The sequence below is a fragment of the Monodelphis domestica genome, chromosome 3 (genome assembly GCF_027887165.1).
Source record: "Monodelphis domestica isolate mMonDom1 chromosome 3, mMonDom1.pri, whole genome shotgun sequence".
NCBI lineage: Eukaryota > Metazoa > Chordata > Mammalia > Didelphimorphia > Didelphidae > Monodelphis > Monodelphis domestica.
In genome coordinates this window covers 349,298,155-349,306,333 of record NC_077229.1, presented here as the reverse complement: position 1 = coordinate 349,306,333, position 8,179 = coordinate 349,298,155, and the positions used below count along the sequence as shown (strand labels likewise).

The following is an 8,179-nucleotide window of genomic DNA, read 5'->3' as shown; positions in this document are numbered from 1 at the left end:
AGTAAGGGGAGGTCCAACAATTATAATAGAATGTTTTTCAGGATGAGATATTTTTCACATAGAACAATACAAGAATGGTGAAGAGCGTCACAGGGAAGCAGAAGTCTCTGTGACTGAATAAGTATCTCATTTATATATATTTTTAAAATTTATACAGAAGTAGGGTGTAAATAACTGAGGAGAATGGCAGTCTTGTAAAATATATTTAGGAACACTCTAGCTCAGAATAAATCCATGCTGGCAATAATTGCAAAGGAAGCAAAATGGCTTCTCTTAGCTGAGTTGGGGCAAGAGATAATCAAAGAACAGATAGAGCTATTGAGTTATGGTGGATTGGATAGGAAGATAATAACAGATGATGGAGAAAGGATAGAACTACTCATTTGTTATTTTGTTTCTATTTTTTCTTTCAAGGAACATGACATTCAGATGAGGAAGAATAATGAAAATAATTAACACCGAGTTGGCACCCTCGTTGAGTAAGAAATTGATAAAAGCACTAGTATTGGAAAATTATATCCCAGAATTCTGGAAAGGCTTATGGATGTGATCACTGATCCTTATTAGTAATCACTGAAAAATCATTGAGAAGAAGACAGACTTCCAAGAACTAAAGAAAGCTAAATGTGGCTCTCACTTTCAAATGAGATTAGCCAAAGTATAGGCCAGTGAGCTGGAGTTTGTACCTCTAACCAAATTCTAGACTCTAGTAAAGGGATAGTTTGTGGACTCAAGGAAAGGAAAGCAAGACTCACTGAGACTATTGAGGAACAGTTCATGCCAAATAAGCCCCTTTTCTTTCTGATAGGGCATTGAGGGCTTATCATAGACATTTTATATTAGTGCTGCATCAAGTCATTTGACCAAGTCTCTCTTGATATGCTATGGACAATTTAGAGAAAAGCAAGCTATATGAGCATAAAGTTTGGTGGATTGAAAAATGAATGACAGGCTAAAGAGCAAAGACTAATACATTCATGTCATTAAGAAGAAAAATGTAGCAGTCCACTCCTAACTAGGGGCAAGGGGAAAACAGTATGTGCAGATTGCTCAGTCTTGGGCATGCTCAGTAGTGCTCATGGCTGGGAAGGCCTCTGACCCTTGACCCCAGCTTCTCCCAGGTCAGGCGGGAAAACAGGTTTCTTTGTTCTCACCTGGTTAAGAGAAACCACACCTATGCCTTGTCATTGACCAATGAGAATCTTCCCTATGTACTGTGTATATTTGCATATCAAAAACTATATCTAGCCCAGCAGGCTCCGCCTTCCCTCTCTCTGCTCTCTGCCCTCTGCTCTCTGCTCGCTCCTTCTCTTTCAGGCTACCTGATGGCTGTCCTTGCAGGAGCTTGGCCAGAGGCCAAGCTCCATCTTTAATCTTTCTCTATTCACCTCTCTGACCTATGTGGTATGGATCTCAGGACTGGAATAGCCTACTGAATTGGTCCTTTGATCAGAGCTTAGCTGTGGCTCATCGATAATTAATAAAGACTCATTCTGAACACCTCATATCTCTATTAGGACTCCGTCACTTCCCTCGTGGTATCAAAACTTCTATCCTGTCTCTATCTTCCTACCTTGTGGCTTCTCTCACCTCTGAGAGAGCTACAGATGGCGCCCAACTTTCTCGTGGCATTCCACTCTTTTACTTCACACAGCGAATGGGAGAACGCGTTCGAGGACACGAGGCTAATAGTAGGCGGGTGCCGGAGTTCCAGGAAGGTTGCCGTACCTCTGGCCAAGGACGGTAAGTCCTCCTCTGCTTGAGGTGGGTCTCCCCTCTGAACCCTGCTCGACTCTTAATGTCGTAGCTTGATGGGGGAGAAATGGAAGTCTCAAGAGCTTAATTGCCTGAGACTGAATCAGGATGAGGGAAGCACACGATCGGTCAGAGAGGGATTCTTAAACTATCTCTGTCAGGGAGGTGCAGTTTCCCTCCCCCACCTGGGTCTGCTAGTCGGAGGCCTCCTCTCTCGGACCTGGATCTCCGGAGGTTAAGAAACACCTGAGGAGCGGTCTGAGGGGGAGGGGAAGGAAAAAGAAAATTTGACCCAGGGAAAAACCCTCTCTAGGGGCGATTGAGAACTTGAAAAATCTCAGTCTGAAACAAACAGTTGCTAGAGCCTAGTGAATTTCAAAAGGAGCAACTGGGAAAAGAAAAAGCAGGAGTTAAAATTTCATCAGGAAAGCAAAGTCAAATTTACCTGCTATTCATACGCAAAAGCGGGAAAGGCTAGCGAAGACGCAAGGCAGAAACTGCTGCAGAATGCTAAGGAGTTCTTTCTTAAGCACTTCTTATTTCAAAAGTTCTGCAAGCTAATCTTTACAAGAAACTCCCTGTGCCTTTTCAGGAGAGGTCGGACTCAGATGCATTTGAAAGGCCTATCAGGAAGTGGTTGCTTTAATCTCAAAGCAGGGCATTTAAAAGATCAGAATTACTTGGAAAAAACGGATAAAAAACAAAAAATTTTTTTAATAAAACCGTAGGTCTCAGCACAATTAAGGAATCAAGGTAATAATCCTGAATTAGGTTAAATTTGGAACAGCCTAAGTTGTAAAAAGATATTGCCATCCTGTAACCAAAGGCAGAAGATTTTTTTTAAAAAAAGCAAGTCCTAGGGACTCTTTTGTTTGAGGTCCAGCCAGGTAAAGGCAGGCTTTACCTGGGCGATTGCAAATACAGTAAAGTAAGATTTGGGAATTTGAATTTTAATTTAGGTTGGATAGGCAAAATTATAAAGGAATGTCTGCTTATATTTTTTGATAAAGGAAGTTAAAAAGGAGAATTAAATATCTTTCTCTGACTTTTGTTATATGCCACAAAATATCAGGACTAGAAATGTTTTATCTGTAGAGAAATTTTGGTATATATCTCAAGGTAATTAAAGTGCAAACAGAAAACTTTTAAGGTTTGAGTTTAAATCTGAAGCAGCTTGAAATGTTTTTTCTCTACCGGCCACGTGGTTTGAGCCACGTGGAAGATAGCATCAGAGCAACTGAGGTTGCAAGTTGTATCACTAAGGCTGTAATTGGCTAGAAGAACAAATTTAATATTAAGATATAATAAGCATGAGTTGGAATATGATTTAAAGGAATTTCTAAGGCTTTCTAATTTTAACTATGGAGGAATTATTAACACTTTTCTAAGCAGGACATAAAGCAACAGGAAGAATCTTGAGCAGAGCTTATTCAAACAACCTGTATGCAGTTCAGAAACTTTTTACTGGGCATATTAACATACCTGTATCCAGAAAGCAAATGATCTATAACTAGAATAGCTTTTACTATGGAAAATTAAGACACATGCTCAGCAGGGTAAAAGCATGGTTAGAAGGATTCAATCTGTTTACCAGTGGTTAATTATTAAGGTTATCAGGAACTCTGTTACTCAGTACAGTAATTTATTAAGGATTTGAAAGAGGCAATACTATCATGTATTAAAATTGCAGATACTGAAGCTGATCATGATATTGAAAAGAGACCTATGATAATAATGCAAATTCAAAGATTACTGGCATAATTTGATTTATTTCTGCAGTGAAGATTTGCAGAATTAGCAGATGAAAGTAATGATTTTAGTCACAGTATTAAGATCTTTTCAGTTATGGAGCTAAGGGCAGTAGTTCAGAAATAACAACTTCTGTGCAATTGTTTGATAATTCTGTGCACATTTTTCTAGCATAGGACAATGCTATAATTTTAATAACTGCACAAGGCGGAAATTTTTCAAAAAGCAAAAATTGTGTGCAGGCAGACAAAGACTTAAGATCCCAGCACACATGGGTCAATTCACAAGTGATTTATAGAATGATATTTTTATGATTATGGGTTTGAAAAAGCAAATATTTAAGCATCTATACATGCTGTTTTGAACACACAGCTGCTGGCATTCTCTGCTCTAGCAGAGGGCCAGATCTATTGTACATCTATATCCTGAACAAGCAGGTGATATTGCTTATCAATACAAACTGCTGTGGATTAATTTCACCCCTGATAGATATCCACTGTATATTTTGGAGCAAAAGGTGCATTTCAGTATGCTCCTGGCACAAAGGTTGAACTGTGAAAAGTGATGGGAGATACTTACTCTCCTGGTTTATGGGTTCAAGCTCAAATGAAGAAGTGAGCAAAGTGATTACAGATTCTATAAATATCTGTGCACTACTGTCTATTCCAAACAGCTTGGAATAGCAGGGCTTTTAACAGCAATGCAAAGGCTAAATTGCATAGCTCATGGCTTACATGCAAGCTATGGTACAAAGAGCTCAAAGGAATTCATGAGCCCCAAGGTTCAAAAACTGAAGGTATATATGTTCTGTCACTTTCTAACTCTCTTAAGACCCAATGAGGCTTTCATTTGGGGTCGAGGTTTTCTGTTTACTTTCTCAGATACATGGAGTCCATGGAAGATGATTAAGAGCATCTGAGGGCAAGAAAATCTGCCCGGAAGAAGGACAGAAGGCAGAGGTGTCTGGCACAGGACACCAGAAAAGCAGCACATGGACTGTAAAGACTGCCCTATAGGCAGGTTTAACACACTATGCACACACACATGCAATTGTATGAGAAACAATGTACATGCAGAAGAGTATCATTGAGTCACTAACAGATATTCTGTTCTAGGAATATATGGGTATTTGGTAAAAGATCTAACTATTACATGCCTGAAAATTTTGAATGGTACTGGTACAATGTGTAACCTGACAATCATTTTATTGGAATTGTTCCATGTTAGCTAAATTTGATCAAATATCAAAAGGGTATAATTGGGAATACTATGACAGTATAAGGAATGCTGTCCACTTGCAGCACAAAAGGGTATTACTATCCAAAAGGTAATGATGATTATGGTCTTAAAGGGTACATTATATTTGCAAACAACATGTTTTTATTAGAATCAGACTTATCTAGAAGTCAATTTTGTTAAGCTGTGACTGTTCCACTTTCATAAGGAAAAGAGGTGGATATGGTATCACTAATCATCTATCTTTTCTGCACCCCAGAAAGAATATTAGTTAAAGCTTTGTAATAATCAATATTGAATGTAATGATAAAGATCACATTGTGTGAGATACCTGAATTGGGTTAAAAATCATCAAGATATTAAGACTGTAAGGGACCCAAGGGGATGATAACGTTGGGTCGAGGTTTTGTTTGTATGTTCACAGATAATGAAAACATCTGGTCACCCACGTCATGCTTCATGCCAGCTGATACAGACCAGGAAGAGAAGCAGACGGAAGGTGATGGCATCAGCTACCTACATGCCAGCCACAATCCAGACTCGCTGGAAGGACACTTCTTTGGTGACTAATATCACTCTAGAACAATGACATTACACTATTAGAGACATTGGCTATTAGGCCACTGAAGGACACTTGTCATGCTGACATCCATTGAGATGGGGTACCCAGAGCAACATCAAGTATGCTAACTCAGAAGGACTAAATCACACTCGTGTCTGTACAAGACACCAGATACATCCCACATTCCAAAGACTTTGCGATGGGATTGAGATGAAATAGCTACAAATTGTCTAGCTACTAAAGTATACCTTGTATTTTGTCTATGACACTGTCAAAGGGAATTTTGTATGCATTATGAATTGTATGCATTGTAAATCCACCACTTGTATTATAAGAAATGCTGTTATCAACAAGGGTATAGACCTTGGTATGACTCTCCAAAGAGTAGGAGATAGAAAACTTTCATTCATAGGATAGATCTGATATTTCTGACAACAAAAATGAGGTGCTAAGCAGAAAATGCTGCACAGACAGGTTTAATGGACAGATGACACTGATGTTACTCTCAAGAAAGGATGAGAGATCAGGGAAAAGACATTAGGAAATCTTTAATCAGGAACTTGAGTTATTGTAAGAGATCATTGACATCCAGGCAAAGATTATGTTCCTGACATTACATTAAGGGCTGACTACCATAGCAGTAGTTGAGTGTTAATACCATTGCTAACCATTACTCCTGATACCCTGTCTTTGTGGGTAATATCTTGATAGGAAAAATGTCTTGCTCTCCTCCAACAGTCCCAGAATTCAGACGGCCGCTGGATTCGGGATCTATTGGCTTCCCTTTCATATACTGGAAGACGTTCTGGTATATGGAAGTAAGACCTCATGAAAAACTGAGGACTCTAGGTTTGACAATTTCTGTGGACGCGCAGTCATTGTCTCTCCTAGGTGGAAAAAATTATTATTGCACAAAAACATGGAGCAAGGGCAAAGTATAATCTAAGTTTTACTGTTTTGGAGTATGGATTAAACACATGACACAATAGGCACAGATAAGCTTGCAGAAAAAGCACATTGAATATTATTCACTGACAATTAGGAATGAAAAAGCTATGTCAAATGCTGTAGGTACAAGAAACTGTAGAAATTGTTTCTACATGGGAAACAACTTAAGCTTCTATTTACCCAAACATTGGTTTGGTGGAAGGAATTTTGCAAATATTGGTAATGGTATAGGCTTGGTTACCATATTGATGGGTTTATTCATACAAGCAGAGATTTAAAATAAGGAAGACATTAGGAATATGCAGTCAGAACTTGAAATATTACTTCATTATCACCATCATGGTTATTTAAGTTACAATTGAGAATGTAAAATGGATGGGAATATTGGTATTTGTTAAAAATTGCACTGTGATTGATGTATTGATGTTTTTGCAAAGCCTGTAATGGTGCAAAATTATGTTCATATACAAGGCGAATTTTGATCTATTTAGATCAGGAATTAGAAATCATTGGGAATATAAGTTCTGAGATTTCACAATGGCGCAGTTTCAAAGATACCACATAGACTGTGAGCCAAGAGCCAAGAGAATCTTGTATTAATTTTGGGATCAGGTTCCCAGGATCAATTTTCTGAGATCATTTGACATGTGATAACATGATCCTCCAGAATTGTTAAGAGAGGATGTTTTTCTTTGAAGGGATCTCTCCCAACACACAATCAAAAAGAAAAGGGAGAGGAATCTTATAGAGATCAGTATTTATATTTTTAGAGGAAACTTTTTAAAGTCACTCTTGATTGATCAACCTTGATTTTTTCTTTTACACTATTAAGGCCAGAATTTTTAAGTACAAGGAAAGTACTGTTAATGCTCTGATCCAGAATTATGAAGGTGCCAAGATTTCTAGAATTACAGTCACCTAACAGTCGGTGAACATGAGAACATGACAGCAATTGTTAATTTTCAGATGACCATACTGGAGAGTGATGTCTGATTGCATGTAAGGGGAATCATAATGAATCTTTCATTATGGACCAGACAGCCTCAGCCACGGTTACATTTTCCATGTGAAATGGATGTTTGAGGTTGGGAAATGCAGAGACATGGCGTACTGACACCCTCAGTCGCTGGATGTCCTGGCATCGAGCTACCAACCAGTTTTCTATGTGGCAGGCATCTGGCAGTGAGCACAGAAAGATCCCCAAGATGCAGTATCAGGACGAGAGAAAGGAAGGACTTATCCTTCATCTCCAGGGATAGTATTTTGCTAACTGTTGAAAAGGCTGACAACTTCTGATAGTCCAGACTGTGAATGGTGGCATGTTTGGTTATTGCACCTGTCATGTGAACCATAGAGTTCTACCTCATTAGACCAGGATCAGTAGCGTGGAAATTATTTTCTTAACATCTTTATACCTACTAAGACTGTTGCATTGATCTTGAAATGCAGACAGGCAGATAGAAAGATCAGTTTGGGAATTTTTAAGATTGATCACTGAATCAGTTTATGCTGATGTTCATTCTTGATTGGGATATCTAAGTTATACAATCAGGACAGGTTTTTCATCTCTGTATCAGAATATGATTATGCACCAGAGTGTTTGTATTTGTTAATGCTGTAATGTTGCTACATTTTGATATTACACTATTCATTTGTGTGTAAAACAAAAAGGGGGAGATGTAGCAGTCCACTCCTAACTAGGGGCAAGGGGAAAACAGTATGTGCAGATTGCTCAGTCTTGGGCATGCTCAGTAGTGCTCATGGCTGGGAAGGCCTCTGACCCTTGACCCCAGCTTCTCCCAGGTCAGGCGGGAAAACAGGTTTCTTTGTTCTCACCTGGTTAAGAGAAACCACACCTATGCCTTGTCATTGACCAATGAGAATCTTCCCTATGTACTGTGTATATTTGCATATCAAAAACTATATCTA

At 38.7% G+C, this 8,179-nt stretch overlaps 1 long non-coding RNA gene across 1 annotated transcript; it reads left to right on the top strand.

Moving 5' to 3' along the window:
• The first annotated feature begins 1,001 nt into the window (after positions 1–1,001).
• Positions 1,002–6,740, top strand: LOC130458461 (uncharacterized). The gene is made up of 2 exons (XR_008917776.1): positions 1,002–4,364; positions 5,144–6,740. It is a non-coding gene; the product is annotated as an uncharacterized LOC130458461 (long non-coding RNA).
• Positions 6,741–8,179: the final 1,439 nt, after the last annotated feature.